The following is a 16,039-nucleotide window of genomic DNA, read 5'->3' as shown; positions in this document are numbered from 1 at the left end:
GGGGAGACTGCTCACAAACCTTGAACTAGCCATAAAGCTAACATTCTTTGGTAGGCAGTTGCTTCCAGCTTCAATTCAGGGAAACGCTCTTTTGGAAAGGTGTACTTTCAGTCTTCCCACTATTCATAAATCTTCACTGTGATATATGTTACCACATTTGACCAGCACAACAGGACTTTAATGCCTGTTCTTCTCCAATTCCACTGGGATGCGAGCCAGTCTCTTAATTGTGCACATAAGTGAATATAAAAGCAATGCCATGGATCTAGCTCTCTTCTCAGAAGCAGGCACCACATATACATTTTCCATAAAATGCCTGCCATGGTGCAGTTAAAGGAGAAATAAATCTTACCATCTTGATGACAGCCTGTGAAACCTAAACTAGGCGATAGAGATTTCTCTGAGAAAGTGGAAACTTGTATTCTTTGACAGTGTAATTATTACGCTCTGTCAAATTACTTGGCTTTTGTTTAAAAAAAAATCACTTAATACTTGATGCAGATATTACTTTCACCATCAAAACTCACTTTGAGAAAAGTTAATAATTTAGGAACTTTTATATTTAAAAATGGCAAGTCCAACAGATGCATGAGATACCATAGCTGGATATCTCTCCCATCCTGGAAGCTTTGTGTCATTGCTTCAGCCTCCAAGTAGGGTTTTGGAGAAAACAAGGGGATTGTGCACGTTAAGGAGAACCTGCTTAGGAGATGTGGAGGTCCAAGTGTCCACAATAGGGTTGGAAATAGTTTAAGAGAATATTGTGACTTCTATTTAGAAGAGAGACCTTTCCTCTCCAGCAATAGTTTCTTTTATTTTAGGACATTTAAACTTGAAGCAAGGATCTCATTTTTGCAGATAGTCTCCAAGTTAACATTTACTGGTGAGTAAAATGCATTTTTATTCTAGTGACAGCAATTATAGCAATAATGATCATCTTAATAGACATTTACTAAGCGATTAATATATGACTGGCATGTTTCTACGTTCTTTAAACATACTACGCTGTTTAACTTCCTTAACAGTGTAAGATAGGTTATGGCATTACCCCATTTTTTGGAAACAGAAGTTCAACAATACTAAAGAACTTTCCCAAGGTCACAGAGCTAGCATGAATTTGTACCCAGGCAATCTGAGTCAGAGCCAATCATTATGACCACCATACTTTACTGCTTTCCTGTAACAGCTGTCAGTGATTGAGTACTAGCTCATGAGCACACGGTTTTTTTTTTTTTGAAACTTACACCAAATTAGATATATCTTCCAATTCTCATTTTATAAATGAAACTGAATCTTATAGAGATTAAGCCATCTGTCCACTGTCACTCTGCTAACATTAATTTTCAAACACATCTCTAAATCTCAGTCTTAGAAGTTAGAGGATGTTTATTTTTTAACATCATCATCCTGTTTGCTTATTGATTCTTTATTTCCCATTTATTTCAGCACAGACACAGCTTCTGCTGTTAGAATGACTTGTTGGGCACAAGTAGCATCTTTCATACTCTAAGATAATGAAGGAAATTGTAAAATATATTTGGTAGAAAAGAGATCTGGTCTTTATCTTTTATTTATTTGTTTTATTTTTGATTTTTAAGGGTTAAAAAAACTGTACTCAAACCTAATTACATGGAGGGGGAATGCAGTGTAGAGGGGAAATTTTATATACATTTCCATATTAAATTATCACTCAAGAGGCTGCATCTTTTTCCAAAGATGAAGATTTAAAAAAATAATAATGCTAGCTGATATTAATGCCTTTTTTTTTGTGATCACTATTGAATTAGAAGCATCTGGGTGCCTGGGTGGCTCAGTCGGTTAAGCATCTGACTTCACCTTAGGTCATGATCCCAGGGTCCTGGGATGGAGCCCTGCTGTGGGCTCTGCGCTCAGTGAGGAATGTGTTTCTCCCTCTCTCTTTGACCCTCCCCTGCTTATGCTTGCTCTCTCTTTCTCAAGTAAATAAATAAAACCTCTTAAAAAAAGAATTAGAAGTATCCACTATCTAGGAGAGATGAATAAAGAGAGAATTTCGTTGGTTTTCCAAGTGTATTTGTGATAATGATTGATAATGATATTATGTTCAGCTCTTAAAACTTCTGAATGACCCTAAAAATTTCAGTTAAATTTCCAAGCCTTGCCAAGTAGACTCTTTTGCACCTTTAGTTAGATTCACCATATTCTTTGTCATCATAGGATTTTCATAACAGTGTCTTGTCCATGAGTAGTTGTTAGCTGGTCTTCCTGTGACAGGGAGTGAAGGCTGGAATGACCTATGTTGCCATCATGGTGACTTCACTCCTTCTTTTTTATCATAGAAACTGGTCCTGCTTGAGATTTTTTCAGAACCATGCTGTAGTTTGAAGCTGTTCTTTCCAAACCACCTTTCTTCCTTTTCCCCTCACAGATTTCAGAACTACAGTGTGGTCTGAAGGTTATCTCCACTTACTCCTGTTCTCTCCCACACTAGCTTTCACAGGTATTCCTTCAGTGAATCTCTTACACATCTCACCCCATGCGGGCATCTGCTTCTCAGAGGACCAAACCTGACATGTCTAAGCTATTAATACTCAAGTGATTGCAGCTTCCTCTTGAGCAATATGAATTTGGTCATAAATTGCAGCCATCACTTTTATATTAATGATATTCAACAGATTCCTCAAGGATTGACTAGGCAGGTGTCAGCATCCACTACACATTTAAAGATGGAAATCCCTGGGCCCATGAACATGCCCTCCTCCTACTTCCTCACTTGGACACATCCCCTCTACTCTCACCAACTCCTGTACCACAGGCGGTGGGCAGTGTTAAACTGGACTTTGCAGGTATGTCCAAGTCTGAATCTTCCCATGCTCAGAGATCCCCAATCCCTCTCTTTTAGGGATATTCACAGTAGAGTACTTCAATAATGTGTCTCTATAGAGAATTTTGAATGACACAATCTATGTGCATTTGAAGCTTAGGGTAAAAACCAAGAAATCCCCAATTTCAAGCCAAGTTCCAAGGCAGTTCTTCAATTACTGAAGTGACTTCACCTCTAAGCATAATAGCATATATCCCCTTCCAACTTTCCTTTCTAGTCTAAGAACAAAAGAGCTATGAGTGACTGAAAATACTACCCCTGCCCTTTCTTAGTCCAGGTCTGGAGGAATGACACTAATGAAGTCCTGGCATCTGCAGAGTGCCATGTAGGGGCAGGAGGAGATGCCTGATTCTCCTGTGGGGGGTTTGAGACAGAGACCAGCATGAGTCTCTACCATTCCCAGCACTACCACCTAATCTGACCAAACTTGTTCTCTGGCTTTGCCTCAATGGGACATTTCTGTCCTTATTTTCTCTGCCAGGTCACTGTGAGCCATGTAATGTTTTCACTACTATATTTCAAATCCAGTGTATCCTCTAAATTCAGCACAACCTGTGACACTTCCCATGCAGAATGTTTTGCCTTCCCCATGGCCTTATCTCCCATTCCACAAAATACAACAAAACTTTCCTTCTCTACTGAACATTAATTACCTACTGAACTGGTAACTTTCTCCTTTTCCTCAAATGCTGCCTTATCTCCTTAACTAGACTATTAGTTCCTAGAAGCTCTGTGTTAAGTGCTTTTTCCATCTGTTATAACATCTAATGAAGAACTTCTGGCAAAGTAGGCTCAATTCATATTTGTGGTTGATTCATATGGCTTTGTATAGATACATTTAGCAACATTTTATGAAATTATCACCTAATAAAGAATAAGACAAGTCTTTCCTCTAATATTAAGAACTCAGGATTTTAAAGATAGAGGAGACATAGGGCTTCATTATCTAACTTCCTTACTTTTCGGGGGAATAATCTAAGCCCAGAAGGTGAAGTGACTCGATTAAGATTACACAGCTGATGTTGATGCAATCTCACTTGTGCTAATTAGCTTGATCATGGTGGTTATTTCATAATGTATACATCAATCATCATGTTCCATGGCCTCAGTGCAGATAGCTACAGGAGGAGAGGTGTCTAATACATAATGCTGTTGTGCAAACAAAATGCAGGTCAGTTGTCAGGTAAGGCATGTTTTCACTGCACAGTGCTACATCCACACAAAGCACAACAGTGATTGTTTTGGGGAATGACAGTAAAAGCAACGGCTATAGAAATCATCAAAAACTGCATTCAAGTCCACCAGGATTTCCCCCTCACTCCCCAAATCTGTGTTCAAACTTTGTTCCTGGTGTTTACAAAAATGTGTTATTTGAAACTAGGTTATACCTTTGAAAGATTCTTCAATAGTCTAGGAATGATTTGTTTAAAGGATTACATATAAAATACAAATGATGGTTATCAAAAGACCAGCTGTGTAGCAATGGAGTCCATCTGCCCCACTTCCATTATTAATATGACCAGGGAAAGTGGTGTGTGGGTAGAGGACTTAACTGAGCACAACTCTGCTTTCCATGTTTAGGTCTATTACTCTTTAATGCATTAGGTATTTCTATTATTATTATCATCATCAACATTATTTTTGAGAATGAGATTGGTGCTTCTAAGGACATATTAGTTTTCTATTGCTATCTAACCAATTACCATCAAGTTAGTAGTTTAAAATATTAAACATTTATTCATTATCTCACAGTGGGTCAGGAGTGCAGGCACAGATTAACTATGTCTTTTGCTCAAGGTCTCTAAAGCTTAAATCAATATTTTGGTAGGGCTGCATTTTCACCTGGGGACAAGGATCCTCTTCTGAGCTCATTCAGGTTATTGACAGAATTCAGTTACTTGTCACTGAAAGACTGAGGACCCTGTTTCTGTTGTTGTTGCTTGTTTGTTTTGTTTTGTTTTGTTTTGTTTGGCTAGCTATTGGCCAAGGGTCATTCTCAGTTCCTGGGTTCTGCTCATATGGCCATCTTTTAATATGAGTGACCCTCTCCAGAACCAGCACAAAAATCTCTCTCCAGTCTGCTACAAAAGAGTCTTCTATAACATGGCCCAATCAAGGGAGAGGGATATGCAATTATAGTCAGGTGTCCTATCACACCAAAGGGAAAGGATCATACGGAGTGTATGCAAGGGAGCAGGAATCTTAGGGCCCAACTCAGAAATCTACCTACCACCAAGAGGTTTTATCCTGCTGTGGATCTAGACATAAGTTAAAAAAAGATAAACATCCTCAGCATAGTAGGAAACTCAGTCAGTGGATCTACTCATCTCCCCATCCTTCCAGCCCCTTGGGTGAAGATATTGCTTTGCCTCAGGAGTCAGAAAACCAGAAAGACTTCTAATTTCTGCTTCAGAAATCTTCAATAATCTAGGTAGAGCAGTGATTTACCTCTCCTGGGTCTTAGTTTTCTCATTAAACACCAAGATCTAACACAGCTTCTTCCTTCTCACAAAGGATTTTGAGAAGAAAATGAAAAGTAAAATAATAAAAGTGATAATGAACTTGGAAACTTTAAAAAGAATGAGACTCTATATAACTATAAAATATAGAGAGAAACTAGCCAACACTTTTATAAAGTTCTTAATTTGGGCCAGATACCCTTTTAAACACTTTACATAAAAAACACATTATTGACTAGTTACAACAATTAAGGAGGACTAAATTTAATATAAATCTATTCATATGGCTATTCACATTTTTAATGCAAAATATCAACACTTTTCACCTTTTGCCATGTACCTCTCTATCTTAGTTGCAGGACAGGAAGTTGAAATATTGTTGCCAAGCCTTTCATGACTTGTAGGAAAAGTGGGGTAGACTGTTTTACCTCTAAAGGAGTTTGAGTGAATTTTTCTGACCTTTGTCGCCCTCATCAAAATAGATTGTGCAAAGTCTCTGCTTTTTTGACTCCCTGACTTCAGAATCAAAGTCCAATGTGGGCTTCTCAGATTGACAGAGGTGAGGTCACATATCTGTGACCTATCTATGGAGGAGCATGAGTGTCTTGCATCCTCATCTTCTAGAGAGGGAGGCAAACTTTGTAATTCACCAAGTAAAGGAAAGAGATACAGATGTTGGGTAGTGAAAAAAAAAAAAAAGATGGTAAATGTTCACAGAGCCAAGAACTGAGCCTTTACCATATTTTTATTCCCAGCACCTAGCACAGTATCTGATGCATAGATGACTCTCAGAAAATACATAGCGAGGGAATGAAAGCTAGAAATCTCAATATTAACTTTATTCCCATTGTTGAAAATGCATCCCAAGAAATAATGAACACTATCATTATAATTGACTATTTATTTGCAAATTAGAAGAGGCAAATACATACTTAACCCTTAATGTTGATACTAAGGTTGATTATAGTCTTCCTAAAATATATACCTTGAGGGCTTCAGAACCATTAACTAGTAGAGGGATATCAACATCCACATCTTAATTAAAGACTACTGAGAGAGCTGACCATCCATCTATCCATTCATTCATTCAGTCATTCATTTATGTTATTACTTTAATGCACACTTCATATTCTTTATAACTTCCTTAATTAAAATGGTGAACATAAAGAGACATCGTACTTACCCAGATGTAGTATATAGTTAAGCATGGAGAAATGGTAATCCTTAAAAAAAAGAAATAAATAAGCAATTCATGCTATCTTCTAGGCTCTCAAAGAGAGTACCTGGTGCAAAGAAATTCTACGAAAGGTATGACCTAAACACCTAAAGGTTCAAAAAAGACCCGTTTTTGAAGAAGTAATGATTGAATTGTGGTTAGAATTACGGATAGGAAATAACCAATCAACAGGGGTAGAGGCAACACCTATGCAAGTACCCAAGAAGGGCAGAAATAGAGTGTTTTTCAGAAATTTAAAAAAAAAGGAAAGACAGTGCTGTTGGAGCATATGGAGTGTCCTGTGAGATTAACTGAGGTGTGTGGCAGGGGAGACCCCAGGCCAATTTGAAGATCTTTATTTTTACTTGTATCGGAAAAACTGAAGCAGGGGCGAGGGCTCATTAGCAGGTTTGCATGAGAAGAGAGCTTCCTCTGCCATGTCAGAGTCGCGATTTGGAAAGACAGTCTTTGTGGTACTGTGAAGAATGGTCAGCAGGCATAAGAGAGGAAGGAGGAGACAGTCTGGCAGACTAGTTCCAACAAGAGATGATCAGGGGTGCTTTGACAAAAGTGGCGGTGGAGTTGAGGAGAGGCAAACTTTTACGGACAAACAGAGCTGGGATGGGGTTGGAGGAAGAGGGGAAGCAGGAGAACAAATACCAGCTTCATCTCAGTCCAATTCCAACTCGGTGCTACATGAGGATGCCCGTGAGAATCTGGCCATGTTAGCTTCCCCTCACAGTTCATCATGTGCCTCTTTTGAGAATTAGCATGTAAACCCATAAACCAAATCTAATTAGTCTTTTTATTCTTTGCTAATAAAACTTGAAACTTTCATTTGATCCAGTAAAACTCTTAATAATCCTTCTTTATTCCCCTCTTTTAAAAGCCATTTTTATATGTTCAAAGTAAAATAATTACTGACTAGCGAAAAATGTATTCCTAATTCCACAATTACCGTATTAAAAAAATTACCAGCTTAAAAATGTTTAAAGTCTGAGATTAATCTAGGAAATAAATTACTTTATTTAATGTGTATTGTAATTTTCTCTCAAATAATTACCTAGGGGTTGTGGAGAAACAGGGTTGGAGGGTTGTGGAGAAACACTGAGAAGATCCAGTGTATAATTTTAGGCCTGATCTGCTGACACAGATCAGACAGCCTGGATTGCTGTGATAGGAGATGGGGTCCTGGTTTCCTGTGGAGTGAGAACAGATATAGATCTCTTTGTGTATACACATGTGTACCTATATGTATACGTATAGTTGTGGTTTGTCATGAACGGGGAGGGGTCTTCCACTAGCAAGCTCATTTTCAGTCTCAATGGTCAACAGTTGAAGTAAGTGTCTATGTGGTGAGTCCCCTCCCCCCTGTACCACTGAAAGCTTCTTCTCCCTATCTCTATTACAGCATCTGACATGCATGTTTGAAAGCTTATACTTCCTAGACAGGTGGCATAGAATACTTTAGTCATCTAGTAATGACCCAAAGGGAATGTAATTATCAAATTATCTTTATTTTCCAACAAGTGAGAATAAATACCAGGGTTAATGGAAAGTTTGGTGGAGGGCAGGTGGGAATCATAAATTGGGACCTGAGCACTTCCAAACACCGGATGAACAAACACAGAGCCCTGGAAACTACTAGTTAGGCGGTTGGGAAATAGGTAACCCACAACTGAGTTCGGTAATTGTTGAATTTCACAAATTTCTGGGGAACTGGTTGTCTCCCAAATGAATCATACATGAAAAGTAGATATGATTTTTGCTTATGTAGACAGTCTTCTCAAGGCTTAGCTTGGTTCACCTCACTTCCCAGGAATATGGCATTTTTGTAGCTCAGGCATGGGGCCAGAGAGTACACTGTCTATATAGTAGCATAATTAGTATGTTGTAGAAAATTTCCAAATAATTCTCACGTCCAAATATTCCCTTTAGGTTTATTGGACTTTTCTGGAGAAATTGCACTACCTGTGATAGATGGATTGGGCTATACTGAAGGGGCCTAGGGCATGGGTTTTGTTCTTTCAGTTCTCCCCTTTATTTCCATTTTTCCCTCTTCTCTCCTCCTCTTGACCTCCTTTCCCCTTCTATCATAATTCTTTTCCTGGCTCCTGTACTTGAAAACCTAAATATAGCAAAACCTTACCCATTTTCACTCTGCTTACTTCTACTCATCCTTCAGACCTCAGCATATGTGTCATTTCCCCTGGAAAGTCCTCTCTCCCCTCAAACCACACCTCCCACCACCACCTCTTTCTTCAGACTACATTAGGCCCTGCCTTTTGTATCATCTAATTTAATACTGGCATTTATTCTGCACTTGATTGCTGATTGCTGATTGTGTAATACCAATGTCAGCTGGGGGCCATCTTGCTTCTTGAAATCTGGGTAAAATTGAGTTGAACCTCTCAATACCATGGCCTCAGAAAGCTCATCCCTCCACAGGTTGGCTGGTAATGAAAAAGTGAAAGGATTGTGAGTGGACATGTATTCTCCTGGCTTAGAATTGGTGAGAAGACTGGGACATAAATGTCCTACACTACCTGGGCCTCAGTTGAAATTCATATCAGTGCTCACTTTTAATGACAGCAAAACAATGATAATTAAAAGCATTTATGTATATATTGTATTTTATTGAAGAGTTTTTGAGGGAGAACTTCCCAGAATGGGCTCATATATCAAGCATATTTCTGCCCCTCATCTCCTGCATCTCCTACTGTTTTAGGGAATCAAAGCACATCTCTTTTTATTCAGAACATCTTCTCCCTGTGAAATCTGGGCATCAGCCAGCACTTAAGCACTGAGGGTAGGTGGGAGAAGTTCAACTTCTATCCCAAGTCCTTATCCAAATTCCATCCATCAAATTTCTCTCTCAAGAGAAATCCTGCCATTGCTACTAAAATAATACAATTTTCTCCAGCTCATTACACTTGCTTATTTCCTTCATTAGATTATAGGTTACATGAGAGAAGGGATTATATTCATCCTATTCAGATCTGTATTCCCAGCAGAATGTCTGGCATATGAAAGTGACCAGAAAGAATTTGTTCCAGGGAATAAATGAATGGGAGAGACACCATCCACCTATTGAAATTATGGAAATGACTGCAGTCTTTGGCATTCCAGTCTCTTAGTCAAGAAACCATTCAATTAAACTTTACTGCGTCACTCTTTGATGTGTTAGTAAAATATGTATATTTGGGGGGGTATATAAATTGATTATCTCCTTGTCCTAATAAAATATACAATGACGAAGATAAAACTAATGCATCTGGAATAATGAGCCAATTAGTAAGGATCTGTTTGGAATTTTCCATATGATGAAATAAATTTATAGAAGTAGAGAATAGAATGGAAGTTGCCAGGGGCTGGGGGGAGGAGGAAATGGGGGATTACTCTTCAACAGGTATAAAGTTTCAGTTATGCTAGCCAAAATGTTCTAGAGATGTGCTGTATAACATAATGCCTATAGGTAACAATAGTGTACTGTGCGCTTAAACATCTGATGAGTGGATTCATCTCATGTTAACTGTCATCACCGTTACTAAAAGCATACAAAAATTTCAGAGAAGGATATGGTCAGTGCTGGCTGGAATATTTGAGTGAACTTTTATAGAGGGGGAGCCTGATCAGGGTCTTAAAGGATGCATAAGATTTGGACTGCTGGTGGAAGTGGGGTGGAATGTTTTCCCACATGAGGGAGTGGATCATGAGTCAGGATAGTGAGATTGAAGTGAGCTTGGGAAGTATTCTTAACAGGTAGAGGAATTCAGCCTGGTGGAGGAACATATATGTTAGGGAGAAGTAAATCTCAGGTCACATAATTAACTTATGCTTGGAAAGCCAGGTAGAAATAGTTTAACTCTGTATATGTAAGAAATGAGAAGCCATTGTAGGATTTTGAGCAGAGGCATGACTTGATTGATGTTTATATGTCAGACTCATTGTCATCATTTATACCTTTTAACTATCCAGTGGGTTAAGACAATCTGAGACTCAAAGAGGCTGATTAAACTCCCCCATGGATGCACAGCGAGCTACTGGTAGAGGTTAGGTCCATTACGGATCCTCAGACTTCAAATCTGAGCTCTTTATATTCATCTTCTGGATTGTAGAAGAAAGATTACAGACAGATTAAGAGGAGACAGGAGTGGTGGAATCCTGAGCTGGCACCTCATTTCCTGAAGGGTGGAATTAAATACGGTTAGAGGGCAGGGGAAGAAACTCTCAATAGGTAGACTCCACACAGCAAATACTGAGAAAGAGCTCAGGCTCTCAGTCTGCTCTGAACTGAGCCTGGAGGAGGCTGATCCACCCAGAAAAGAAGAATCTTTGGGGATCTTTTGACGCTCTTGCAAAATCTCTGGGCTGTGAGCTGTGTCCCAGAGAAATCACAGCAGGGATAGGCATGGTCAGAAATGAATATTCGATCCTTGGACTCTGAGCAGATACCACTTTGCAACTCTAGTCAGTTGCTAATGACTTGCTTGGCTGAGCCTATGTCAATTTCTGGGTTTCTTGTTTTTCTGCTGGGCCTCTAACTGGCCTGTAGGCCCCAGAGTGCAACTGCAAAGGCAGGGAGGAAGTGAGGTAATGGAAGAGGAAGAAAGAAAGGAAGGGGCTGTGCCCAAAGTATCTGCAGCCAATGATGTGACTCAGGTGTTTATATGGACAAGTGGTAGGGAACCATCTTAGGAAGTCAGATGTTGCTGTGAGGTCCTGAGGAGAATGTTGAAGGCCACAGCAGGTCAGGCTGCCACTTTGTTTCGGGTCAGTAGTTTCTAAACCACTCAGAGCAGAAACTGGACAAAACCTCTTGTCACTCTCCAGCCAAGCATGGCTTTTGTTAAAAATCCAATGAAGGTGTTCCCAGAGGAACTGCCCATCCATTGTTTATTCATTATGTGAACATCGCCTTCTCTGCCATGGGCTGATCCCTCATCTGGAGATGGGAAATTTTCCTTGCTATATGCCTATAGGATACTATCATTGTTTGTCCAAACCCAGACAATATTATCATAAAAGCTGTAGATGCTAAAAGTAGAGAATATTAGCCCAGTAGTAGTCTTAGGGCATGGGTTTGAAATGATCACAAGGGAGGTGAATAGTCTCATTACAGGTTTTAGATCAAGTTTTCATATGTTGAAAACTTAAAGAATTGAGCTCTAATATTACATTATTAAGAATTCTATGAGCGGGGCACCTGGGTGGCTGAGTCGTTAAGCGTCTGCCTTCGGCTCAGGTCATGATCCCAGGGTCATGGGATCGAGCCCCGCATTGGGCTCCCTGCTCAGCGGGAAGCCTGCTTCTCCCTCCCCCACTCCTCCTGCTTGTGTTTCCTCTCTCGCTGTCTCTCTGTCAGATAAATAAATAAAATCTTAAAAAAAAAAAACTTATTAAAAAAAAAAGAATTCTATGAGCAATGCTCTAAGATGATTTTTATTCTTATTCTACAGGTAAGATATAGAATGCAAAATTCTACAATTCAAAGCCTCAGGAACTGAGGTAACTAAACTAAGATATACATGAGGAAACAAACTGAGATATTGGTCTCCAATATTTCAGTCTGTTGCATCACAAAATAATAAAATCACGATTCATAGGAATATGTAATAACTGACATATGATGTTATGGGAAAGGATTTTCAGCTTAAAGGCAAGAATTCCAGTTGAATTGAATGTGTCCATATTTCAGCACATGCTCTGAAAATTGTCAAGCCTTGAATTGTATAACTTATGTGTACTTGACTTTTGTTGTCATTTCTCCTTGACTGTTTGAAAGTACATGTAGCAATGCAGTTCTAGTGCTGATTCTTCTACTCCTGTGTAATCCTGAATGGATTATTTCTTCTTTCTGGGCTTTACTGGTATCATATGTAAAATGTTTATTTGATGTATTGTGTGAGTTTAAAACCCAGATAAACACTTTGTTTGGCCGTTGGAGAGTGCCTGGAAAAGAGAACCAGGGGGGCTCTGCAGGTGTGGGGAATGTTCTATTTATTGATCTATGCTCTGGTTACAAGCTGTATTCACTTGGTAAAAATTTATTGAATGGTGCATTTATGAATTTTTCACTTCTCTATATTCATGTTTTATTCAATAATATTTTTCTTTAAAGGTTAATAAACAACAACAGAAATATACTCTCTAGAAGAAAGCGGGTATAAATGCATAGAAAATAAGCAAATAGACAACAAAACAATGTAAAATGGTATATGAATCTTCGTTTCTTTTGAGAGATTACTATTCTCAGAGGACATTGAAGGCCAAAGTAACTGTTAGAAGATAAGTATGTGCCAGCAGTGACCACAGCTCCAAATGGGATGGGTTTTCCTTGGTATCAAATGCATAATTACAAGATCACCTAATGCAAGCTGCCTTTTGAAATGCAGCTGTGTTAACACTTCAGAACCTGATTTGTTAAATTAAACTTTATTCTGAGGTACTATGATATTTAATAAATGGAACACAGAGATAGTCAATTGAAAATTGAAACGTGCAGTTTTCCCAGACCTCAGAACCTCAGCAGCCATATTGTTGCCCTGTGGTGCTATTAAACAATAGCACAATGTCACAAAATATTGAAGGTCTTAGAACACAGGAAGACTAGAATCAAGTGAGTAGGAACATAATCAGTTTTGTTAACACAGATCAATTTAGACAAATCCAAGCCTTTCTTCGCCACTAATGGTAATCTTCAACCATGCTGGAACTTCTGTTTATAATAAATGGGTGGCAAACCATTGAAGATAAGAAGGAAAGAAATCTTAGACTCCAGATACTGGGCACCACCGTGACATCAAGTTGTGAATTGAAACTGGAACCTATCTGGACCATGGCAGATACAATTCCCTGATCTTGAACACACACAAATTCTCTTAGGAGTTTTGAGACATAGTTCCTTAAGCAAGCCTGGGGGCAAAGACTTCCTTCTTGTAGAAGTTAGTGCCTAAAGACTAAGGCTAGTGTTAGAAAGCTGAAATTTTATAAAATGAGGAGTCATAGGACTATAAATTGAATAACCACATGGTAATCCCTAGTAACACTGAATATATGTACAACTTATGGTACAGCAGTTCCACTCTTGGGGTTATTCTCTAGAGAAACCTGCTTGTTTGTGCAACCTAAGACATGTATGTCTCTAGTAGCATTTGGTTAAAAAAAATGGGAACAAACCCCAAATTTTTATCAATATAAAGGTGTACAAATTAAATGCTATGAATGTATAAATTAAATACAATAAGATACTATTGAGCAGGAACAAAAAATGTATTAGAATCTCTGAAATGAATAAAAGTAAGCTGCAGAAATAAAAAATAAGATAATTTTAAAAACATAAAAAAAACACTATTTTTTTTTAGGAATCAATATATAAGAAGTAAATTAGAGGTGCACATGAACAATAGTGTGAAGTTCATTATGTGGTTACCTCTGAAAAAGTTCACAAATAATTAAAATAAATTTGTAATCCATCTACTTAACCACATGCCCACTTCTTTGTGTACATGATATTTACAGAGCTTCTTCCTTGTCTTACTCCATCTTCTGAGGGCTAAGAAACAAACAAAAGAAGAATATGATATAGTCCTTGTCCTCAAAGATTTATACTCTAATTGGAAGGCATATGGGAGACTTTAGACCAAAGTATCAGCATTTAATAGTGAAGAAATGGTCTGAAATGAAGATACAGCTTGAAGCAAAAGTATACACAAAACCTAACTCCCAGTGTATGGCTAAGGAGGGAGAAATTAATGCGTGTGCAGCAAAACCAACTCTGCAAGCACAGAGTATAAATCCTCCCATTGAGCTCTTCATTCTTCTTTCCAAGATGCAGTGAAATCCATTGATTTGACAAATGATTCTATTCAAGCCTAGTTACTTCAAACACCTTACAACAGCCTAAAGTTCTGCAAAAGCATTTTTTTTTTTTGTTCTGTGGTATATATACTTTTTTTTTTTTTTTTTTTTTTTTAGTGTAAGTGTGATGACTCTCCTCATGAATTCAGATCGGTGATAGGTGTCGCATAAATTAGTCATTTTGTATTTGAAGAACACACACAATGTTTTTCACCAAGTCCTTTATAAAAGAATACAGTGGAACAGACTAAAACAGAGTCTCCCCCTCAAGAGAAAACAAGGGTGTATTATAGGAAAGATCCAATGTCATTCCTGACAACATGTGTTCTGGATTGTAAGAGACTTGCAGCGACATGCTAGGTTCAATCACCTGGAAGGACCTTTTCCAGATCTAAGACTCTCTAGCTTCTGCTTTCAAAAGTGTATATAAATACTGTCTTTAAACATTGCCATGTATCTTTAAGAGTCTACTGTGGGGGTGTCATCCTTTAGAGTCTGCAATCCCTTGGTTAAGCTGTATTATCATCATTAAATTAGTTTTATTACAGCTTGGAAGATCTCAAAAATAACAAGCTTGATGCAGTTGCTCCATTTATATATGTCCTAAAATTCTCTCTTCTGAAATTCAAAGGGACTCCATAGGTCTTGTACTTCAGAGGTTAATAAAAAGGACTGAGTTCTTCTTACATGAGTTTTCTATAATTTTTATAGTTTAAAGCTCAGCTCCTCATTCTGCCTTCATTTTTCTAAGATGAGAACCTATTTAATTTTGAGCCCAATTTTACACATTTTATTCTTAAAATCCTCATAAGTAAGGCAGGGCAGCTACTATTGAATCCATCTTCCAAGTAAGAAAACTAACACATGAAGAGGTTGATTTGCTTAGATTATTGTGACAACCAGACACAATCTGAGGCAGTTAGTTCCCAACCTCATGCTCTTCTCTGCTACCTCGCCTTAAAATGAAGGAAAGTTTTGTACAAATATGCATGTATGCCCACATACACACATATGCGCAAATGCACACACACTTCTCTGAGAGTAGGCAGAAGGAAAGAGGCTATACCCAAATTATTAAACCTGTTTTTTGTTTGTTTCCTAAAATATGGGAAGAGTTGGTAGGGAAGGGCTATCTCATAATGAGGATTTATAAATCCTGTTACATAATTGGGCAGTCTAATATGGCAACAACATCAAGGTTTTAAAAAAATTTTAGACTTAATACTGTTTAGAGCAATTTTAGGTTCACAGCAAAATTGAGAAGGCACCAATTTCCTGTATACCCCGGCCCCACACATGCGTAGCCTGCCCTATTGTCAACATCTTCCACCAGAGTGGTACATTTGTGATAACTGATAAACCTGCATTGACACATGTTATCGCCCAAAGTTCATAGTTTACATTAGGGTTCACTCTTGGTGTTGTACATTCTATGGGTTTGCTCAAAAGTATGATGATATGTATACCTCCTTAGAGTATCAGACAGAATATTTCCCCTGCCCTAAAAATCCTCTGACAACATTACAGTTTGAACCCACATAAACAATCCAAGAAACCTTGGAAATTTTATACTGTCAAGTATCCTCAATGTGCATCCAGGTCATTGTATCTTATGGCTTTTTATTAATTACTATGATTCAG

This window comes from Mirounga angustirostris, unplaced genomic scaffold (genome assembly GCF_029215605.1).
Source record: "Mirounga angustirostris isolate CCGP_5_RB_7025 unplaced genomic scaffold, mMirAng1.0.hap1 SCAF_6, whole genome shotgun sequence".
Classification (NCBI taxonomy): Eukaryota; Metazoa; Chordata; class Mammalia; order Carnivora; family Phocidae; genus Mirounga; species Mirounga angustirostris.
The sequence above is the reverse complement of the archived record's forward strand: the minus strand, read 5'-3'. Positions refer to the sequence as shown.